General features: G+C 37.7%; 2 protein-coding genes across 4 annotated transcripts in view; one reads left to right on the top strand and one right to left on the bottom strand.

Moving 5' to 3' along the window:
• Nucleotides 1-5,472, bottom strand: part of LRRN3 (leucine rich repeat neuronal 3) — a 36,330-nt gene extending 30,858 nt beyond the window's left edge. The window contains exon 1 of the mRNA XM_046669025.1: nt 5,066-5,472. The gene's annotated coding sequence lies outside the window, so the exon portion shown is untranslated. The remainder of the gene's footprint in view (nt 1-5,065) is intronic.
• IMMP2L (inner mitochondrial membrane peptidase subunit 2) overlaps nt 1-23,536 on the top strand; it is an 845,195-nt gene that overhangs the window by 446,513 nt on the left and 375,146 nt on the right. The gene's annotated exons all lie outside the window — the stretch shown is intronic.

Raw genomic sequence — 23,536 nt, 5'->3', positions numbered from 1 at the left:
TTTATTCAATTTTTGAGACCCTCACCAAGTATCTATTTATCAAAGTGCTAATGCTGTGAGACAAACATATGGATGAGTAGGTAAAACAAATGCAATTTTTTCTCCAAGAAGAGATGTTATGTTTTTCTTATTTAATTTGGGCATATCATTAGCTATGATTAAAATAAGAAGGACAGATTTTTATTTGCAAGATCTCTCCAGATATAGCATGGTGTGGGGCAAAGGGCATAGAATTTGGAAGGGTAAGTCTAGAGTGAGTATTCAGGAAAAAGGAAATGGATACTTACTAAAAAGTGTCGGGGTACTGTGATCAGTGCTGTACCCATCTTTGGAGTCAGAAGACCTTGGCTCCTCCACATCTTAGCTCCCTGACTGTGGCAAATCTTTAACTGCGTGGAACCTCATTCTCCAGTCTTAAAAGATGATCAGCAACTCATCAGGTTGCTGTGAGGAGCAAATGTCATTGTTGAAAAAGTGCTCTGTAAACAATATAGCTCTAAACAAATATTCACAATTATTATGTAATTTTTGTATCCTGTTTTATTTCCCCAAAGTTTCTGATTCATCTAATTACTATTACCTTAAGCAAAATTTGGGGAGAACATTTAGAAACAGAGAGAAATTTGCCAGAAAGAAAAAAATAGGATTGTGAAATTTACGAGATATGTCCTTGTCTGCAAAGGCTCTCGCTCTAACTTTGGAAATGAGAAGATCAGGCAGGATGGGGGAGCCGGCAAGAGGGAACTAGGGCCTGCTATCCTGAGAATGTCCTCATTGTTTTCCAGTGAGGTGTACAAGCACAGCATGGACCCTGAGAATGGACACTGTATATAAGGAGGACAGATGTAAGAGCCTGAAAATATTACAGTGAAATCCAGTAATAAAGGCTGCGGAGAATCTCTTCAGAATTTCTGGAAAAACTTATAGTGGATGATCAGTAGCTGAATATTTGTAGGTGAAGCGTAGCAGTATTGTTATTAAGGTGTTTTAAAAACAAAGCAAAGCTCTAATTTTTATGACTCATTAGAGAGTATAGTGGATTATATCCAGAAGATGAATTATGGCTTTGAAATTGGGTGCTATGTACTTAGCAAATTGTTACTGCTTCCATTGTTGAATATCTGCTTTTGCTTTTAGAGTACTTGATTATCTGAATAAACATTTCCTTAGGTTTATTTTGGGGTTTTTTTGGCACATATCTATGTGCTTTTTCTTTTTTTTCTCTCTCTCTGTCTCTTTTTTTTTTTAATGTTATCTTTGAAAGACTGAGCAGGCAAACTTTTAATGGAGTCCTGGAGGGAGCTTCTAAGGGGTTCTACTGTTGGCCTCCATTTAAGAACTGTGTGATTTGGGGTAAAGATGTTAAATCCTTTGGGCCTCAGTTTCTTCACCTGTAAAGTAAGCATATTAAACTATCTACTACAGGTCCTTTTCAATCCTAAAATTCTACTCTTATATGAAAACATCTTCCCCTTCTTCAATCCTCTGTGCTGAAGCTGTGTAATGTGCTTTTATTAATGGCACCTGAAAACAAGATAGCCCTCCTCATTATGGCCCAAAGATAAATTAACATAATAGCAAGCAGTTATATACAAAATTGACAATTATGCAAATACAGTGGGTGGCCCAGTGGGCACTGTATTTCTTCACAATTTGAGATGAGCATTTTGTCTTCTTGCTGACCCTGTATTTAATGACCCCTACATCGCATCTATTGAGATCTTCTTCCACCCCTCCCATCAAGTTAAAGAAAACATTTTTATTTCTCCCTGTTACTTTTTCTATCCTCTGGCACCACCTTCTTTCTTTATATTAGAATTTGATTTCCTATTGCATTGTGGCCCAAAGAATAATTGTTATTATATTCTACTTCCTAGGTGTCCAACCAGATATCACTTTATCAGGAGAGAGGCAGAGGAATTCGCTGAGCTCTGTGCAGGACCTGTGCTCAGTTGCTACACAGTGAAGCTTTCCTAAGTATTTGTTACACAGCCAGTATCAGAGAGCTTTATCTTTTTCAGCACTGACAAGATGTACTGATGTATTGCCTCATGTTTACCTGCTTTGTTTAGTTTCGTGGGACCAAGGAGTGATACCTAAGTGGTTAAACCCTCAGAACCAGGTCTACATGGAACATTTTAGTGGGCTGCAGATGTGTCCGGTGTTTCTCCAGATTGGCTGGAGCTACATTATTTTAAATTATTCTTTGGGGGCATCCTTATCGAGTCTAGAAGTAGGGACTCATTTTTAGCATCCTATTAGCTTCCTTTTAATGATCTCCTTCAGATTCTCCAACAGATACCTCATGTATGACCATCTTTAGGGGCTGCTAATTAAGTAATAACATTTAACTTATGTAAGTGTTATTTTTTAACTCAGGTTGCAAACCTTTCATCAACTTCATTAGTTTACAATAAATATTGCAATGCCACATTACATAGGAATTTTACGCCAGAAAAATATCAGAGTAGGGGGCAAAAAAAGTAAAACCTCAAACCCATTTTGTGGCAAAAAAAAAAAAAAAAAATCAGTAGGTGTGAAAGAGAATAAAGAACAAAGAAATAATAAAATATAGTTAGTGAATCATAAGTTTACCACATTTTTCATAGGTCCCTAAATTGCTGGCCTAGAAAGCTGATAACACTGTTTATCTAGCCATTAGCAACAACCACCAAAGAAAAAAATTCCACCTACTCATCAGCATTCTAACTCATCGTATTGCCTGTGCCAAGTGACACCCTGAAAAAGATAGTCCTTTGAAGCTTGTCTTGCCAAACAGCTATTATTTCTGGTATAGCTACATGACTATACGTAGGGGGAGTCGATGCTTAAGTCTTCCAGCATGCTCGTATGTCCATCATTGGGCAGTGGTAGATGCTGTCAGATCACCAGACTCACTGGCACACGCCGAGTGACAACACCGGGGACCTGGAGTGATTGTGTTTCTCAGACTCCACTGGGTACCTTATTGATCTCTGTAATCCACAAAATATGTATGTGAGCTTTTCCAAGGTTAAAGAGTGAATCCACTGTTCTTAGGTCTCATTGATTGCAATTTTACAATAGGCTGGCAGGTCTTAAGGATGTGTGTGTTTGGTATGAAAAGTTTCCCTGGAAAAGGTCTAAGAAAAACTGAAATCAATACTGCAATGCTACATTATACAGGAGTTTGAAATCGGGAGGTTGAGTATCTACTTCAAGCTTTTCCTCTTGGTTAGGAACTTAGGAGGTGCCTCAAAATATCAGATCTGTTCTGTGGCAAAAGCAGCACTTCTAACGAACAGCAGAAAAGCAAATAAATCACCTTTCCCTCTTTGTAGTAAATCATTTTGTTTTTTCTGTAGATTGCATGTGGTGTTTGAGGCAGAGCAAGCAGGCCTGCCAATATTGCGAGCTAATGCTTCAGCACCTTTCATTTTTCACTCTGAGCAGGAAACCTCTTCTTAAACTTCTTCATTTTACAGAGGGAAAATCAAAATCAGTGGCATATTGTCAGAGCTGCTTTATTGTCATCATTTACAAAGGTCCTAGAATTAATTGACTTCTTACATTACATATTGTGAAGTGACTCATTTTTTGACACATTTATGGGAAAGTGGCAGGATCTAAGTGGCTGTTATTGTCTTCTGGTTTTGGCTCATATTATAAACTAGGAAACCAATAATAACTCTGAAATCATAGTTGTAGGAAAAAAATAACATGCAGTTTGAAAGAAGCAGGCTCCATTAACTATTTGGTTAGTTGAACTAAAGGAAGGGAGGAGAGAGCTCCAGAAGATGAAATGTAAATACTAGGTTTGTTTTAATGTCTTTACAGGACCCATTAAAGAGGGTAGCGAATATTTCCATGAACATCCTCAACTGAGGTCTGTTTGAAAGCATATTCTTGTGTAGCTTCCTTATACAAGATTGGAAGTAAAAATTAACCCACACTGTATTCCATGAATCATCGCTACATGGATGCTCATAGTTTACTGAGAGTAATTCTGTCTCAAAGGCATTGCTTCTGAAACTAAAGAGGAGAAGCGTAGGATATGACTAATATTTATAGTACCAGGGCACACTATTTTCTAGGGAGAAATTTTGAATCCTTACTTCTTCCCTTTTTATTTTTCACATTATCCCCTTTTCACTTTAGGAAGATTCTACTCATATTCTTAGCCTGCTTTCACTAAAATCAGAGGCACGGAAACAAGGACATATTGTTAAAAGTGAATAAATTAAAGACGAATTAAACCATCTAGCTCAATAACAGCAAAGGGAATATAGCAATTGGTTTGAACAATCTTCTTAAATAGGAAATGTACTTTAAAGCCACCCTACTGTGATCCTGTTAATTACCAGAGAAGATGAGAACTCTTCTGGTTCGTGGGATCCCTCTACCTAGTGTGTGTCAGTTCCAGCTGCATTAGCAATCAGACATTTGCACTGTCCCTTCAGACCAGCGAGGGGATGTTATTAAAGGGAAGTCATTTACCCCAATCCGTAAGATGTAGCCTGGCAGAAATTCAATAACTGTTTGTGATATGCTCATTCCGCCACTCTGCTTAGTGGTTTTAGCTCTTGACATGCAGCAGCATTTGCCTTAATCCCCATCCACTGGGTGAAAGGGAGAAAAATGCCCCATTTAGGGGGTTGGTTTGAAAACCCAGAATGACGTGTGATCTGCTTTTCATTACAAATAATGTGAAGAAAAAGGAAAATTCCCCCCTCTCCACCCGGCTCCTTCTCTCCTTTCATCTCCTCTCCCACTGTCCCCTTCTCTTCCCTCACCCTCCTCTCTCTCCTCCCCCCAGCACTGCTTTTTCTCTCCCACTCACATCCTCTGATGGGCATTCAAGCTAGTAAAATGCATGTTGGAGAATCCCACAAGCACAGCCAGGCATACACAGAGCCAGAGGGCTTTTGCATTTGAATTTCTTCTCAAAAGTAAAACGGACAGAAAAATGCTCTTAGAATTCAGACAAGAAGAAAAACATCAAAGGAGAATTTAGGTGTAAAACAATGATTATCAACTAAGCAAGAAATAGAGCATATTTAAATAGAAACGTATTTTTTAAACTTACCTTGCAAAGGCAGTTTCTGTGTTACAACACCTCCGGTGTCCCTGCGTGCTGGATTCCTCCGTTCCTTAGTTGCGAGAATCACATGGTTGTCTTCTTACCCGGGTGTAAATAGGTGCATGTGTGTGTACGTGTATAATAAAGTATACACAAACATGAACTATAGATGTACACACATGCAAGCGATCTTGTCTCTGTATTTTAAAATATAAAGGAAAGCAGGAGGCTGCAGCCAGGATTTCCTTCTTTTTCCCGGAACTCTCTCTCAGTTGGCAAGCTGAGGCTCTCAATCCAGTGAAGAGAGATCCTGCAAGCTGGTTTTATTTCTTCCTGTTTCCATGGTGGTTAGTGGTGCATCGTTCACCCGATCAGTTGTCACACTGACATGGTGCTGCCTGCTCAGCGGTCATTAATAACTGAACACCCTCCACTCCCCAGAGAGGAGCCAATCGCTTCGGACTGCCAAGATGTAGCACTCGCAGCTGCTCCCGTCTGGTTGGCTGAAACAACCTGTCTGTTCTATGACACTGCTGCTTAGGATACAAATAAATGAAACAGGCTTGCATATTTTCCTAGGTACCAATCCCTTCCTTCCTTCCTTCCTCCTTTCCTCCCTTCCATCCTCCCTCCCTTCCTTCCTTTCTTCCTTCATTCCTTCCACCTATCCTTCCTTCCTTCCTTTCTTTTTTTTGAGAAGGAGGAATTTTTGACAATTTTCCCGTTTTTAGGTTATCCGTCATTTGGAGAAACTGTGTTTTCTCTCTGAAAATAGCAGGGCACTACTAATAAGGATTTCCCAAATACTAAAAACAACTGGGAGGGATGCAGAGCCTCCGACGCCCTCTCTGTGAAGTTCACCAGTGGCTGTATTATTTAAGAAGAGAAGCTTGAAACTGTTTTGAATGGCATTTAGTTCTCTATAGGTCTTACTTAATTTAGCATGTATGCTTGCTATTCACTAACACTTTTTTTTTTTTTGAAGCAATGACATTTCTTATCTGGATTGACCAGCTTTTTAAATAAAGCATGTATTTGCTTCTCTATAATTCACAACATTGGCATATATGAGGGGGTATTTTTAAAAATATATATTTCCGATTACATTCACTCCTCCTTATGTGATGTAATTAATCTGTCAGCCACATATGAATGGGTAGCTGTGTCGGGGTGTTTGTGTGGATATCCCTGTGTGTGTGTGTTTAGGATGTGTGCTTTACTACTGGGGGAGTATTTTAACTGTGATAAATTACATCCTTAAGAAATTGATTTTTCTTTATTCTTAGACATGTTAATTCTGGATGTATATTTACTGGGAAGATATACTATATGCATCACATATGTGAAATACTTATTGAGTTATCAGAAATTTGGAAAAGAAACACAGAAAAGCATAGCAGTGTATATTTCTGAAAGAACATCTATGAGTAAATAGACAGCAATTTAAAAAATGCATGTTTTACAACCTTAATTAGTGTACTAGAGAAACATCTTGTTGAGGGGAATGGAACATGAGGATTAATTTATCAACAGGTCAAAAACAGGCTGGATTCATGACTCCAGCCCTAGTTTTGAGAGACTACCCTCTAGTGGAGTAAAAAGAAATGACATATTTTCATGTTTCTGGATTTACTTGCTGGGGGCCTGGCCTGGCGTGGGGGGGGGCGGGGGGAGTTCACATCTAACTGCTCCTTACATGTTTACTGAAATGACATAGACCAATAGTTTGCAGTTATTATAATCATGATACTAGGAAATTTTAAAAAGCTTTGTTTCTAACTGCTAAATATTTTCTGTAATGTTCTTTAAAAAGTTCCCAAATGCTTTATTTTTTCCTTTCATAAAAATTTGTTCAGATGGTTCCTAACCTATAATAAAAATAAGTTCAAGGTAAAAGTATTTCCTTGCTTAATCAAATAAGACTTATTTCAGAATGTTATTGTCGGTTGTTATTCTTTACTAGACACTCTGTTGTCTGCTCTGTAAATGTTAGGGATTTATGGTTGAGTGTTGGGGACGTTGTGATGGAGTGTGTCTACATATAATTTAATGTACTTGTGATAATAGTAATTACTCCTCCAATTTTACTCTCTCTAGCTTCAATATCTGGCATATTCCAAATCATTTCAACACTTGCAGGATTTTATTCCACTTATGGAAGAATTATATTGAAATAGTGAAAATTATTTGAAAAAGGAATTTTAGTTTTATATAATTCGTTCCTTAAACATTTCATTTTGGTTGATTGGTGTTGACTGCATAATTGAAAAATCCAGTAATCAAACCAATTATAATGTATTCCCATAATGAAGGTAAGTGATGATAATCAAACAGATATATAATTAAACTACCTTCTTGGTTTATAAATGAAACTAACAATCATACCTAATATCCTAAATTTCAGTCTCTTTCAGAAATCAGAGAATGATTTTTTAAGTTTTAATTTAATGAGAACTGAGGAGTATTTTAAATGCTGCCTTACACTTTATCATAGGAAGTTGTTTTAACTAAATGATTGCCCTTTTTTTGGCATATGGAAGATGAGATTGCTTTTCTTACACTTGTCCTTTTAGGGTAGGCACATGATAAATTCAAAAGATTTCATATCCATTTTTATAAATTTAATATCATGGAACATTAGAAGTGAGATGTCAATGTGGGAGCAAAAATGACTCTGGTTTTGGATGAAAAGGATGAGGATTTGTTCTTTGGCTATAGTTTCATTCTTGCTACAAAAGCATCAGCAGCTTAGTAGAATCAGTGTGTATTTCAGGTGATTTTCACTTATCAGTCAGGATAAATCATAAATCCAGTCATTTGCTGGATTTATGAAAGGTAGCTCTCCAAAAAGATTTGTTAAAAACTTATTTGGATATCACATCTGTATACTGAAGTACTGTATGAAGACATTATATTGTGATGGGATAAGGATTTCAGTGCATTTGGATTAGTACAATTGTAAATAGGCATTAGGTTAGAACCATAAAATCTCAGAACTCCAATGCCCTGAGTCCTAGAAGGTCCAGGGACTTGTCTAGGTGCACACAACTGGTCTGAGGGAGTAAGAACAAGAACCCACCCAAGGTCTCCGAAGATTTTTCCACATGTTACCCCCTCATCTACTGGATAATTGATAGATCTCTGCTTTTTCTTTTCTCCCTCCTTTCCTTTTTCTTTCTTTCTCAAGTGTTTTCCATTAGAATCCACTAAAACTTCAGAGAAGTTTCACATTGCAAATACACTGTATTACATGGATATGCATATCAACTATCTTGTAGTAAATGTCTACAGGGTTTCCAGAATGAGTATTCAATTCTAATGAAAATATACTTGAATGATTTTTAAACATAAATGAATAATTAAAACCCTTAAATTATGTTCAAAGTGTTCTGCCTTCATCATCAAATAATAAAATATAAGGGTGCAATAAATATTCAGTGATTTAGTGGTTGAAGTTAGTAATTTGTGAAGGTTTATTGCTATTTCATAGAGTCGTGGGTGGTGTTTGCCTGTGTGCCTTTGTTATAGAAGTTGCCCAGGTAGTCAGTCGGTCAGAGAGTAAGCTCTGGGGACAGGCTGCCTGGGTTTGAATGCTTACCTTGTCACTTCCAAGTTTTGTGACCCTGAGCAAGATGCTTGACATCTCTGCATCTCAGTTGCCTCCTAGGATTATTATGAGGATTAAAGTAGTTGATATATGTAAAAGCTGTGAAAAGTACCTGGATCATCGTAAGCTTGAATGAGTGTTTGACGGCACCGTTATGGCCGTTATTATCGCTGTCGTCATCATCATCATCATCATCATCATTTGTTCTAGCTTTCCCCTTTGTTTGGAATGACCTTCCTGCTTCCACTCCAAGTCCCTGCCTCTCACACATCTACCTAGTCCTAAATAAGTTAGTTCAAATGTTACTTCCCCTCTAGAATCTTCTCTGAACCTCCTAAAAAGATATGATGTCTCATTTGAACCACAATAATATTCTTTATCCCTCCTATCACTTATCACTTTTTTTAATGTATTATAATTATTTCTACAATTCGACCTGTTTCCCTTTTTAGCTTATAAGATTCTCTTGGAGGGTGTCTATTTCTTATTCATAGCACATAAAACTTGGAGAAAACAACGTTTGTTGAATACTAACTGTGTATGTTTTAAAGGTTAATTTTCACAACATCTTTATAAGATAGATATTTTTATCCTTATTTGACAGTGTACAAACATTGGCTCAGAGGAGTTAGGTTACTTGCCCAATGTCCTAAAACTATTAATTAGTGGGGCTAAAATTTGAAGTCAGTTCAGTCTGCCTACAGAACTGAGGCTCTTTCCACTGCACAAGGCACTCAATGTTCATTTGTAAAATAAATGAATGCTTGATTGATGACTAAACCAATCAATTCAATATAGTCAGCAACAAGGGATGCTAAAAATAAAATACTATTTATAAATAGGAATGAATTTTATGCACTAGAGAGCGGATGCTTTTATATAGTTATGGTTGTTCAGTGTTAATGACAGAATTTTTATTGCTGGCATGATTTCAGAAATAGAGCTCTGAAGAAATGTAGTGTCTAGAACGAAAGATAAGTTGATATGCTCAGAAAGCTAAATAAACACGAGTGGACCACTGATGAGGAGGGCTGACATTGTGCTAGGAATGTCTTCAGTGACATTGTCCTTTGTAGTCTAATTCTCATAGCAGATTCACTCTTTTTTTTTTTTTGAGGAAGATTAGCCCTGAGCTAACATCTGCCGCCAATCCTCCTATTTTTGCTGAGGAAGACTGGCCCTGACCTAACATCTGTGCCCATCTTCGTCTACTTTATATGTGAGATGCCTGCCACAGCATGGCTTGACAAACAGTTGAAGAACAACAGTAATTTTACCACTCTAGGAAATTCACACCAAGAATGAGAAAGATCTCAGAAATTAAGGAGACAAATCTGTCTCTCTGTCTGTTCCCCAGATTCCTTTCTCCTTCCTGCTCTTTGTCTTTATCTTTCTATAGACCCAAACTATCTGTCATTTTGGCTTCTCTCTGTACATGTCTTCATTCTTTTCTTTCAGAGGATTGACTTTTCTTCTCTAGCCATCTAAATAAATGGTGAAATAGTAAAATAAAATTTTTAAAAACTATAGCCGGTAGATAGATGGGTAAGTAGCCAGATAGATAGGTAAATAGTTGGTAAGTTGTACAGAAATAACTGAAAATAAATATGTCACTAAAGGAAATATACCAAACCATTGGAAGTAGTTACCATTGTTGGGATAATGGGTGGTTTTTATTATTTTTTTATGCTTCTCTAACTTTCTGCAGTCAATAGATATTTCATAATCTCAAAATAGCTATTATTTAAAAAAAATAGGATATAAAGTTCTTTTAGAGTAAAATTTTACTTCTATAACTGGAAATTTCATATTTAGTAAAATATCTAACCTTCCTAACTTAGTATTCAATTCTAGCCATGATGTAATAATTGAAACAGTAATAACAACAATAATGGTAGACAACATTTATCAAGCACATCTTGTGCCAAGTAGTCTGGTTAGAGATTTTCATGAATTGTCTCATTTAATCCTCCCTATTAGAATACGAAAGAACTTTTAGTCTCATTTTACAGATCAGAAAACTGAGGGCTGAGTGTACAAAAACTCACATAGTTGTTCACTGATGGAGTCCACAGTCAAACCAAAGTCTATCTGACTGCAAGGCTGACGCTTGTCACCGTTATACTACACTAACTCTGATATGTCATTCTCTATATTTCTAATTCCAACATGTCTCACCCCTCAGCCACATCAAATGCCTTACCATTTTCTGAACATAGTCTTGCATGTTTCACTCTTAGTTGTTTATTTCTTTTGCAAGCATGCCAGTTCTATAAGGCTTCTGCTCAAAAATCCCATCCTTTAAGAAGCACCGCCTGTCTCAATGAAAATAAGTGTGTTCCTTATTTTATCTCATAAATTTACTTTTTGTTATTGTATTTCTCTTGTTCCACATATATTATGATTTGTGGTTTATTTTTGCCTAGATGGCAAGAAACTTGCAGGCAGAAGAGATGTCACTATTTGCTTTGTATATTCAGTAATACATTTTATATATTAAAAGATCAATATTTGATTAATTAGATCTCACTGAGTGACTAAAGGAGTAATTTACTACTCACTTCTGTGTGCTGGTTTTGTTCCAAACATTTGAGTAAAATCGGATAATCGTCTAGCTAATAAAAACCTACCCCTCAAGGGGATATATTTTGTCAGATCAGTGACTTCATTTACACATGAGATTATTCATAAGAGAGCTCTTAATTATGGGAGAACAGAGTCTTTCTCTTGACTTGGGCTTTTTCTTTGCTGGCCACTTCCTCTTTTCATATTCTTTGACTGGTACTTGTTAAATGATGCTGGGTTCATATAACTACTAAGATCCAAGTTCTCGGCAAAATTTAAATTCCAAGATGTATAAGTTCAAGGCAAAAATTAAGAACCAAGATGGCAGGAGATGACACTTTGCCCCTGGTGCAGTATTCTTATGCAAAGTCTGTTGGTATTTTATTGCTTTTACATGAGATCTTTTGTAAAGGTGGGTTAATGAAAGTTATCCATTTATATCTAAGGAAGAGATCAAAGCTGTGATTTCTGAGCAAGAGAAAGCAAACTTTTTTTGTCAGTAAAATATTTAGGCATCTGTTATATTGCACCATCTAGAAGTTAAAGGGTCATTTGAATTTTCATGAATATTTTCTGTCACTTTTGCTTGATGTCTATGAGATGAGAGAACAAAGGTGACTGTTAATCATTCTCATCTGATTCTCGTCTTTCATTGATGGAGAGTACAGGAGGCCCAGAGCTAAAGTGCTCTGTTTAATCCTTTAGTGATTGTTGATAGAGGCAATCCTTTTAGTGTAGGGAAAGTGTTTTCAAGAAGGAAAGCCACGAACTACAACTAGCCAGGATGGCAGAATAGATGGGAGATTCTTGTAGTTATTCCCTACGCTGATGCCATTGCTGAATTTTCAGCTTTAAATCTTAAAATTATCTTCAACTCTATCTAATAATCCTGCTGTATTCTACTGTTTTTTGGGGGAGGGGTATGCTCCAATCTTTGGTTTTTAGACTATCTTTAGAAATAAGTTGACTAGATGATCAGGTAGAGGTGGTTTTGGGTACCACCTAGGTATTCAATACATATTTATTTTTGAGAGTTACTGCCTCGTTTATTATCACTCTGTATACTTTACTCAGGCTTGACTTTCCTTGGATTCAGCCTTTTCTTCAGCTGGTTTCTGCTTCAGGGAACTGGAAAGGGTAAAAGAAATTTTGAGTAGTATAAGGAATGCTCAAATCAATTCAAATGCATATGGATAAATGTGCAGACTTTGCTTGATAGAATTCAAGTTTCATCTGTCAGTGGCATTTATTGACCTCTGGGTCTGTGTACGACACTCTTCAAGGAATTATGAGAAGAGAATATCAACCGTGGTCCCTGCCAGTGTCCCCTATTTTAAATTTGTAAGTAGCTGTCCATACTAAATATATGTATTAATTAGGATACTTTTGGCTGCCAGGGAGACAAACCCTATTTAAACTAGTTTAGGTTAGCTCAAGTTAAAAGATGAGTTTATAGCAAGGGTAATGTAGAGTCTTATATGCTGCAATGTGGTCAGAGGGACAGTGGATCTCAGAGACACATTGGCGACAGACTCGAATACTGCCAGGAGATTCTCTGTTCTCTCTTATCTGCTTTTCTTGGAGTACTGAGTTTATTCTCTCTTACTTGCAGACCAGCTTTCTGTACATGTCTGGCAGCATGGCCACCAAGAGCTCTCAAGCCCTTCACCTCACAATTTTGCTACTGGTGGGGGACTGTCCCTTTCCTTTAGTTCCAATTTGAAAAATCTGGAGGAAAGTTCTCTAACTAGCCCTACTTAGGCCTTATGCTTATCTTTGGATAAAGTACTCTTCTATTATCTCTAACCCCTTTGCCCCAAGATAGAGGGTACAGGACAAGGAGATGTTCCCCAGGAAAAGGGAAGTCTCTACTACAATGAGCAATAAGGAATTCATCCTATTAGACACCATTTATTGAATGCTGTGTACTAGGCACTGAGCTAAATAAGCACTTTACTTATAGAATCTCTTTAATTTCTTACAGTTAGTTTATAAGCAGATACTGTTTCCTCCTTTTACAGAGAAAGAGGAAACAGGTTACTTCACGCCCAATGGTAACAGCTTGTATGTGGCTGAACCAGGACTGGAAGCCGCATCTGTCTGACTCCCAAGCTTGAATTTTGTTTTGTTTTTTAAAGCAATATCTCACTTAAGTTTTTTTTAAGTGAGGTTTTTGCTATTTCTCTCTCTCTCTCTTTTTTTTTTTTTTCTGCAGGGAAAGATTTTCCCTAAGCTGACATCTGTTGCCAATCTTCCTCTTTTTTTTCCTCTCCTCAAAGCCCTATTGCATGGTTGTATATCCTAATTGTAAGTCCTTCTAGTTCTTCTTTGTGAGCCGCCTCCACAGCGTGGCAACTGATAGACAAGTGATGTGTTTCTGCCACCGGGAAATGAACACAGGCTGCTGAAGTGGTGAGAGCTCTGAACTTTAAGCACTAGGCCATCAGGGCTCGCTCCCAAGCTTGAGTTTGGAATCACTCACTGTGCTAAGTGTGGTATTGTTATCGAATGAGACTTACAGCAGTGTTTATTTAGCACACACTTAATGTTTTTCTTCAGCACAGCGATGTTGTACCACCAGTAGGGCCTATAATTTCTGGCATCAGTAGCCACGGTGCCAGTGGTCTGGGAGCTGCTGGCTAACATGTGTCCTATCTCCAGTGTTAGGAGTCAGACAGGGTGGGCACTGGGGTGCCAGGGTGGCCTGAGCCGTGTTCTCTCTGCTGTCCCCTGAACTGTAAATAACCTTTAGCTGAAAATCCGGTAACCCTCGGCGCCTGTCCGACTCTCAGTCAGGTCCCCATCTGGGACTCAGCCTTTGGGATATTTGTGGAAATTTGAGTGCAGCCTCTCCCCACCATGTCCCTCATTCCGCATGGTTTTCTCTGTTACAGACAACAAGGCCTTTGACATCCTCTCGCATACCATCATCTAGCTGCTTCATGGATCATCCAGATGAATCCTCCCAATTCTTTTCACTCTTGCTATTATTCATTTGTAAGCAGATTTGCCATCCTTTCAACCGTTTCCCAGACCTCTCCTTCCATTTCCTCCTTTAGTTGAAATCTAATCTCCTTTTAGGACCTGATTATTTTTATGATTCTCTCTGCTTGGAGAACACTCATCTTCCCACCCCTTAGAGCGGGGGGTGTGTGTGTACATACAGGTGTGTGTGTACGCATGTTGATGGGTGATCATATTCCTGCACCTCCTCCGGCTTCGCAATACCATTTTCAGGCTATTAATTATTTTTTTTTTCCATAAGGCACATACCAGTCCCTACCTTCCCACTTTGCTATTATCTATTTCTAAGTCGATTCAAGACTTGATATCTGGAAAATAATATTCTTTTCCACCCAAACTGCTGCTAAAATCATGGGAGAGTTCAACTTTTAAGTACAAAAACAGCAAAAAACTACTAAGTCTCCTTAAATTAAAATAACTTTCACCTTCGCTTCATTTCAAAGACTCATTCCCAGGGATACTCCATGGATCTTCTTGGTAACCAGAATTGTTCTGCCTCAGAAATCTTGAACTTCACTATCTTGCTTTCTACCATAACTCTCTATCTGACCGTTTTAGAACTGTGCTCCCCCTACATCTGCTTTTGATACCACAAGGACCTCAAATCTTCTGAGGCCAATTCATTCTTGGTCATCCTCGTCCTTCTCCCTGTCCTACCTGCCAAGGTTGATCTAGTAACCAGTCACCTTTGCTCTCTTGTCTAGTCTTCCGCCATACCTGTCTGATCAGAATCTCCGGACAACATTGTGATCTTTGTTCTCTGCTCCTGTCTCCAAGAAGTAAAGTGTTCTAGAGGAAATCACACAGTGGTGCCCACTCCACACCCACAATAAATGTAGAGCATCATGTTTTGGCTGGGTCTTTAGCAGTGTCCTTCTATCCTTGTACTTGTAGTAAGTCAGCTCTTTGTCCCATTATCTTCAGGGAAGATTCCAAACGTTAGCACTCTCTTCAGCATCCTTTCTCAGTCTCTGAATATTCTTAGAAAAATGTTATTGCTTTTAACTTCATTGAATTCAGACCTTTAGGTGTGAACTTCCTTTATTTCACAAACTCCCAACCTACTAACCTTTCTTTATCCAAACTCATTATCTCTCTTTTGCAGTGTTAAAGGATGAGACTTTTTCTCATTTCCAATCTCTACATCTCTCTCTTTCTTCTTTCAACTTCATCCGCTTCTGTGTTCTTAGGAATTTGTCTCTAGAAAACTTTCTCCCCTGCAGTTAACATATTTCCACAAAATCCATAAATATGCTTAATTCTTACTTATACTAAAATAATAACAGCAATCCTTCCTTTAACTCTTAACCCCTCTCTATCATTTCATTTCTATCCTCCTCCTATAAATTTATCAAAAGAGCTGTCAACATTTGCTCCTACCACATCATCACTTTCTACTTAGTTTTCCAACTCACTTTTATCTGTCTTCCACTCCAACCATGCTGCCAAAACTCCCCTTGGGAATCTCATCAGTCCCCTCCCAATTTGATTCTTGCACACCAAAGCCTCCTAGTCATGCTCATGCTTGCCTGCACATTCTGTCTGCTGTTTTGTGGGCTCATACAACTCTTAAATATTTATCCTAGATTACTTCTTTTGCCTACTGCTCTTCATATGTTCTCTTAGATAATATAATCTCTTCTACTCATATATTCATTACTCTCAAATGTGTGTCACAGCTCCTGTAAATACATTTCTTCCTCCGTATCTGTCTATCTTCCTCAAACTGTCTGATAAATATCTCTACTTGCATGAGCCTCAGGCACCTCATACTCACCATGTTGAAAACTGACCTCTTAAGCTCGCCCCTAAACTCCCTTTTCTTCCTTTATTTTTTTATTTCTTTCAGTTGAAGTAGCAGTACCCGTTTACCCAGAGGAGTGCAGGATCTTTGATCCTCCTTTTGCCTTATATCCTGTATTCATCCAGTTGCTAAATTCTGCTGATTTTACTCCCAAATTTTCTTGAATCATGATCCCTGTCAGCTAGGCCTCCATCACCTCTTGCCTTGGTTGCTGCAATTGCTCCTAACTTCCCTGCTTCCAGTTCCATCCCCTCCAGTCCATCTTCTGGATAATTACATGCAAAAAACCCAAATTTGTTTCTCATCACAAACAGAAAAGTATTCCAAGCTCCTTACCATTCACATCCTCCCATAACCTGGCTCTTGGGTCCAGGTACTCCTGACCAGTCACATTTTGCTCTGGTCATGTAAAGTGTTGTTCTTCAAGCACATAGCTGGTTTTTCTTTCCTCTGTGTCTTTGTTGATTCCATTTAGGACACTTGGAGTGCTGGCCCCCATAACACACAGTCAGGCACACACTTTTCTTTAGCAAGGCTGCCTCCCTCTGTTCACCCTTTAATCTTCAGTTCAGATATTCCCTCTTGTGGGAAATCTGTCCCCTCCACAAGAGGCTCTTCACCCATAATGCAGAATAATTGATCAGAAGATATTACTGAATAAATGAATGAATGAATTTTGAGTAGAGCTTTGGTAGATAAGAAAATAACATTGCACAGTGTTTAAGTACAGCAGCATTCAGTCTTTAAATCTATAATTGTGGATGTAAAGACTTGTATAAATGAGAGCAAGATTATGCTTTGGTACTTGTGTGAGTCAGTTAGCCTTAATCCATGGCTAACTGGGTGTCAGATATCTGCTCTTGATTACATAGAGAACCGATGTGCTAATGTGAACCATGAGGAGGAGCCCATCACAATTTCTGGAAAAATGAGCTCACAACTACCAACAATGGAGATGCAATATTTTCTTTGATAGCAAATTTAATATTATTGTTAGTGTTATTAGTGCTGTTGTTCAGGGAAATACAAATGATTTTCTTTGAGCCATCCACAAAACACAATGGAATAGATGAGAATTTGAAATACATATTGTTCTGCAAATGCAGAAATTGCATATGCTGAAATAATAAAAGTACCTAGAATAATAATAAATAGCATTTGCTGAGTGTTAACTACACGCAAGACACTGAAATGTGGTAAGCACTGCGTACGTGCGGTTTCATTCTTACAATACTGTGAAACATTCAGGCACTTTCCCCTTTTTGCAGAAGAGGAAACTGAGGTTCGGAGAGGTTGGATCGCTTTTGCAATCACAGAGGTAAGTGAGGAGCTAGGGCTGGAATACAGGTTGGACTCCAAAGCCAGCACTCTTCAAACTGTATTTTCTTCCCTTCAAGTATCTTCTGAAGCCCTAATTCTCCTCTTCTTCGCATGTTTCCATAACACAACTTTTACTTCTTGTGTTTCCTTATTTGTGACCAGATTGATACCATACATTTGTAGGAGAATGGTAGCAATAATTTAGCTGTACCTCACTTTTCTCATTTCAAAATCGTTGACTATATTCGTATCTTTCTAATTGGATGATTTCAGCATAGTGTGAAGATATTTACAAACTATTATCCTCAAAGGCAAGCACTATATCAGCTCAGAATTTTTTTTTATTTTCAAGTTGGTTTTTATCCTAGGATGGTTGTTTGTACTTGACTGCCTTTTACAGCCAATATTTAAGATGAATGGCAATTGTTTTACTCTATTAGAGAAGCCAGTTCTTTTTCTAAGTGTTGTGTTGTCCTGAAAATAAATGAGTGGATAAATAAATAGATATACATATATAAAACTTCAACATTGCTATACATAAAAATAATTTATTTTATTTCTGTGATATCTTTGAGACTATAAAAAGGCAAAATTTGTGCTCTTTCCTAACAACAGAATTTCAAAGCTTTGTCAAAGATGATTGCTATGCAGAAACCTAAAAAATCAGAAGAAGCAGTCTTTAGGTATAGACAGAAAAAGAATAAGACAAGCTTAGGTTTTTAACGTAAGGGAAATTTAAAAAATACATTCAAATGAAAGAACATGTGTCTCTTTTGTGAAATTGCTTGTCTGTCTTTCCATTCCACAGGCATGATGCAGAAAATGAGTAAATTAATCCTCACCATTAAGAGTACTTCTTACCTCCTTAACCTTTTATAAAGAGTGCATTTTATCGGAAATGCAATGAATATTCAGTGTTTTAGCCATTTCACACTTTGGGGGTGCTCCCCAGCTGTATAATGCTCACTGAGAGCCTATGTGTGAACCGCAAGGCCGCGAGAAACCGGCTGGCTGGAGGGGCCATGCCGAAGGCTTTCACATAGTTCCCATTACTAAGGAAACCACTCGTTTTGTCTGAACATGCTCTGAATAGATGTCTCATTTGAAGTCTAGTGCTCAAACCATGAGGATTGTGTTATGGAGCCGAGAAAGGAATGAGAGGAACAAAAAATGCTTGAAAATGCCACCAAGCATTCACAAAGCGTCGTACTGTAATAACATTCCATGAGACAGAAGGTGCATTTATTTTTACCGCATTCCAAGTTATTTTGGTGTTATAAAAGCAAATTCCTTTGCCTGCCCACGTAATCAAAATAAGCAAAGCAGATGTTCTTGTGACCTATTCTTAATTCCTGCCCTTGTTAGGGTCTCGCTCAGAAGCATGACATGTAGCACAGGAAGGACAAAATATGGAGTCTCATATTAATCTAGATTTGCTCTGTTGTGCTTTGTACCTAAATGGTATAGTGCTATCTCCATGCCAATAAACAATCACATGTTCAGAGTCAGACCTCAGAATTTGCAGCCTTCAAATTGTCACTGTTGAATTCAGAATGGCTACTGCAAACTGGTGCTTGGTGTTCTTTAATAAGCATCCAATTCAGATTCAGAGTGAGAAAACACTGCTTCTAGAAGGCTCCTGCTCCGTTCTCTAGCTCCTGCCACTCACAGTAAAGATAGTAGCTCCTGCTGGAAAATCAGATGATCTTTCTTTCTTCTTCACCCTGGAAAGTAGGGTTTATGGGACTTTGATTACTATATAATCTTTAATCTTCCCCTTCCCCATTCTTTGATATGGGCAATCGATATTTTCTTAAATGTACGTAAAATATGCAGGCGCGCCAATCAGAGGTTGCCACCTCTAAACCCATAGAGAAAGTGAGGAGCTGCCACTGCAGGGGAGGCAGGTATTATTGCCTCCACTTTGAGCTACTTTAATCCTTTCGGTAAATAAGAGGTGCATCAATATGTCAGTTAATTCACAAATGCAGAAATTAATACATATTCATGGATCCCTTGCCCTTTTACTATTTTGCTGACACTCATAGCAGTTGGATGGCTTGTCTGCACAAGAGTCAGTGGCCAAAGAAGGTCTTTGAATGCATAGCCCAGTGCTTGAGCTCAGCATTGTGGACAGTCCCTGTGTGCAGAGGCTGCTCAAGTCTCTCCTTGGAACATCTGTGTTACAGAGAACAAGTCTAAAACCTAGAAATGAGCATAATAAGCAAGTACAAGTTCATTTCCTTCATGGATTCTTAAAGATCAATAATGTAAAATTAATGAATATACAAAGCCAACAGTATTGTTAGAAAGTCTTGTGTTTTAAAATCTTTTCCTTTTTCCTTAAGTTCCCTTAGATGTATTGGCAGTTGTGCATTTTTAATAAGCATATATTTCAAGTCGATGTCTTTTTCAGATTTCTTGCCTGACCAACTTTAAGAAAGGCTAATGCACTAGGTTGTTTTCTGGAATTTAACTGCATCCCAACACCACTTAAAAGGCCCTAGATTTGAAAGAAAGTTTATTCTTGTGAAAGTACACAAGTACTTTCCTATTGATAATATGCTTACTAGTTCTAATCAGGAATCTTCAATTCATTTTGAAATGAATAGCCCGAAGCTGCCAGCTGTTTCTGATCTGGTGTGCCTATGGTGTATCTACTCAGAGTGTGTGTTTAGCACTTAGCTATTGTAGCTGCTGACAAGAGAATTCTAATACTGAGACTTATTGTGAATTTTCTGTTTTCAAAATTAATATACATTAGGTCCCTGACAGGTTATGCTGTCAAAATTTGTCAGAAATCAGGATGTATGCATCTTCGTATCCTTGGTATTTATCATAATGCCTGGCATATAGGAAGCATTCAGTAGAGGAGACTGAACTGAATCGTTCGATATAGAAAAATATAGCAAATTCAGCATTTATAAATGATCCTTAGCCTGGCTTAATTGAGTGTTAAATGTTGGAAACATCAAATGTTTAACTTGACTTAACATTTGGCTAATAAAGTTTAATTTTTCCATGTCCTTTCAATCACCTATAGCCCTTTTGAAATATTCTTTGTATGTATGTCAAAGCGATAAAATATCATTGAAAGAATTGAGGCAGAGCTGTCTGTCTAACAGCCTTTGCTTTGTTTTAATCCTCCATGGTTATATTTGTATTTCATTCTCTTAACAGGAGAATTCTCAAAATGTCTCCAGGTACCACGAATCATTAGATATTTATTATAATTCTGTTTTGCCTGCAGCAATAATATCTGAAGTCTGTTGTAACAATCGTACATTTCAATTAACACCAAGCATCCTCTTATTTGAAGAAGTAAGCCCTGTTTAGAAGACTTAAAGCTGTGAGTAGACCAAAGAGATTACAATTTGAACAAGAATGGAGAATTTACAGTTATTATCCAAATTACTAGTACATATTTATGATTTTGTAAAGTTAGAATCTCATTTAGTGTATTTTTTGGGAAAAGTTCTAGTCTCTCATATGTATATTCAGTCGTACATATGTTTTGAATTATGAAGTATCTCATATATGATTTAGGTCATTGTGTTAAAGCCCAAGCCAAAACTTATCATCCCAGAGCAGATAGAACTGTAAGGATGATTAAAATCTAGCAAATTTAAATATAAGTAAATATCCATTCACACAGTATTGTATTTAGAAAGAGTGAGTTTAGAAAAAAATTAATGTCATATTTAACTCAATGAAACTTGTATTGATTCTTTATTCCTTTTATATTATTTAACTAAATAAACATGAGTTTAAAAATGTTTGTTAACAAAATAGCTCAGGTTTGTTGTAGAAAATTCGGAAAATTCAGAAAAGATCAACAAGGCAGGAAAAAGCATTTGCCCTCCAAAGGAGGCATACACTTTGGTATACTTTATTTTGGTATAGTTTTAGTCTTTATATAATAGAAAAATTCTATATTTAAAAAGTTATGCCATAAAAGTAAAAGAGTCTTCATTACTTTTAGTTCATATATTTGTATATCGGTCCCATATGGATGACCCATTCCTCAGATATTGGACATTTGTTTAGAAAATTTTTTTTTCAATATTCTATGATGTAAATCATGCTATGGTAAATATTATAAGATAGGATTGCTGTAAGTAACTTTCTAGACTGAAGGATTTGGGCATTTTAAGACTCCTGGTATGTATTATAGTTAGCTTTCCTGAAGCTTCATACCAAATTCACACCGCTTTGTATGAATCTCCTTCCTACCATGCCCTTGCCAGCATTCGTTCATTCATTCATTCATTTACTCAAGAAAACATATTTGGACACCAAGATGTTATTCTAGGTTCTGGGAATTAAGGTGAATAATAAAGCCACTGATTTCAGAAATTTTATTTGTTGCGGAGATGTAGGAGATAGGTGATAAGTAGGCAATGATGAACTTACAAATATATCACATGATTCCAGAGATTGGTATATATTGCTAACAAATTAAAACAAGGAAAGAGCATAGTGAACAATAAAGAGGGATGATTAACATGCAGTATTAAAGAGGTCCCCTGAGAAGTGGACGTGATACCCGACATCAATGTTGAAAGGAGAATCATTTAGACCAAGACACAAGGACACAGCATTCCAGGCAGAATAACAGTGCATGCAAAGGTCCTAAGACCTTTAGAATGAGTTTAGCATGTCCTAGGACAGAAAAAGGTTTGTGTGCCTAAGTGTAATGAACAAAGAGGAAGTGATAGGACATGAGGCCTGACTGGTGACCACGGCTGAGATCATCTATGGTCTTGCAAACCATGCAAAGGAATTGGATTTTAATTGTAATGGTCAGCCGTTAAATGGTTTTAAGTAGGGGAGAGATATTATTGGATTTATCATTTTTTATTCACTGTTTCAAAAATCAATTAGCTGCTGTATCAAGAATTTGTTAGCGGAAGGTAGGAGTTAAAGGGAGAAACAGATACTAATGGCTGGACTTCCATGGTAGCTGAATAGCTGGTGGGAGATGGTAGGATTCCAAAGATATTTTAAATTTAGACCTGAAAGGACTGCTAATGGATTGTATGTAAGCATATAGAAAAAGGTGATTTAAGCAAGACTCCTACATTGTGGTGTAACCACCTTGGTGGATGGATGGTGGCGCTACTGAGCGAGCTGTGTGGTTCGGAGAGGAGAGCAAGTTGTCCTCATCACCAAACAGAATTCTGTTTTTCCCAGATTAGAGGGATAATGTTTTAAAGTGCTTAAAGTGCTTTGAACTTTTGGTCAATGGTATAAAACAAAAACCAAAAAAAAACTTTACCCTCATCAACTCTAGTCATTCACTTCCCTGAAGGGAGATTAAAATTTTGACAGAAGGAATTCCAAGAAGTAGTCAGTATAATATTCAGCTCTGCTTTAAAAAAATATAATTATGCAATGAGCAGAAGCAACAATTAGTACAAAGGCCCTAAGGTGTGGATTTCTAGAGCAAATTTGGCAAGCTAGGCTTTCGTCTTGAAATAAGATTTTCCTGATTCCATCTGAGCTCAAGTGACTAAGCTCATGCAATTTTTCCCTAGTTGGAGAGAGACTATATCCACTATTAAGTCCTAGCTGGTATCAGAAAGAAGAAAAATAATATGTAGTGGAATGAAAAGAAAAGCCTTTTATTTGCTCCAGTCTGAGGACTTACAGTAGGAAAAGAGGGGAGAGGGATGAGAGTAAGGTGGTTAGAGAGGAGTCTTCCAAAGAGTCCTTGAGGCTTTAGCTTGGAGATGGCTGGATGCATTAAGTTAACAGTTTGCTCTCCCCTCACTCTTACACTGTGCCACAGTAATTTAACCACACCATACCGTCAGCAAAAGAATTCCTCAAGACTTAGCTTTCCTGAGGCTCTGAAGCTGGGTTGAGAGATAGTGGGCCAGTGAGCAGAGAGTCCCTTTAGCAGAGACTGGGCTCATCCCTGAGCCACACTGAATGGAAGATAAGTCAGTGATTCAGGAGTTGGCCACCAGTGGAAGCTGAGGTGAGGCTGATTGAGCTACACAAAACTACTAAGCTCTGAGCAAACCAATAGAGACCAAAAAAACCCAACCCAAACCAACCAATAACCAAGATCCCGCAAAAATTGACAACCAGAGATCACAGCTTTGACCATCAGCAGGGCAAGAGGCCCTCAGGTGCACACTGAGTGGATATC

Source organism: Equus quagga, chromosome 8 (genome assembly GCF_021613505.1).
Source record: "Equus quagga isolate Etosha38 chromosome 8, UCLA_HA_Equagga_1.0, whole genome shotgun sequence".
In the NCBI taxonomy this organism is placed as follows: domain Eukaryota; kingdom Metazoa; phylum Chordata; class Mammalia; order Perissodactyla; family Equidae; genus Equus; species Equus quagga.
Note: the sequence above shows the minus strand (reverse complement) of the source record. Positions and strands in the feature narration are given on the sequence as shown.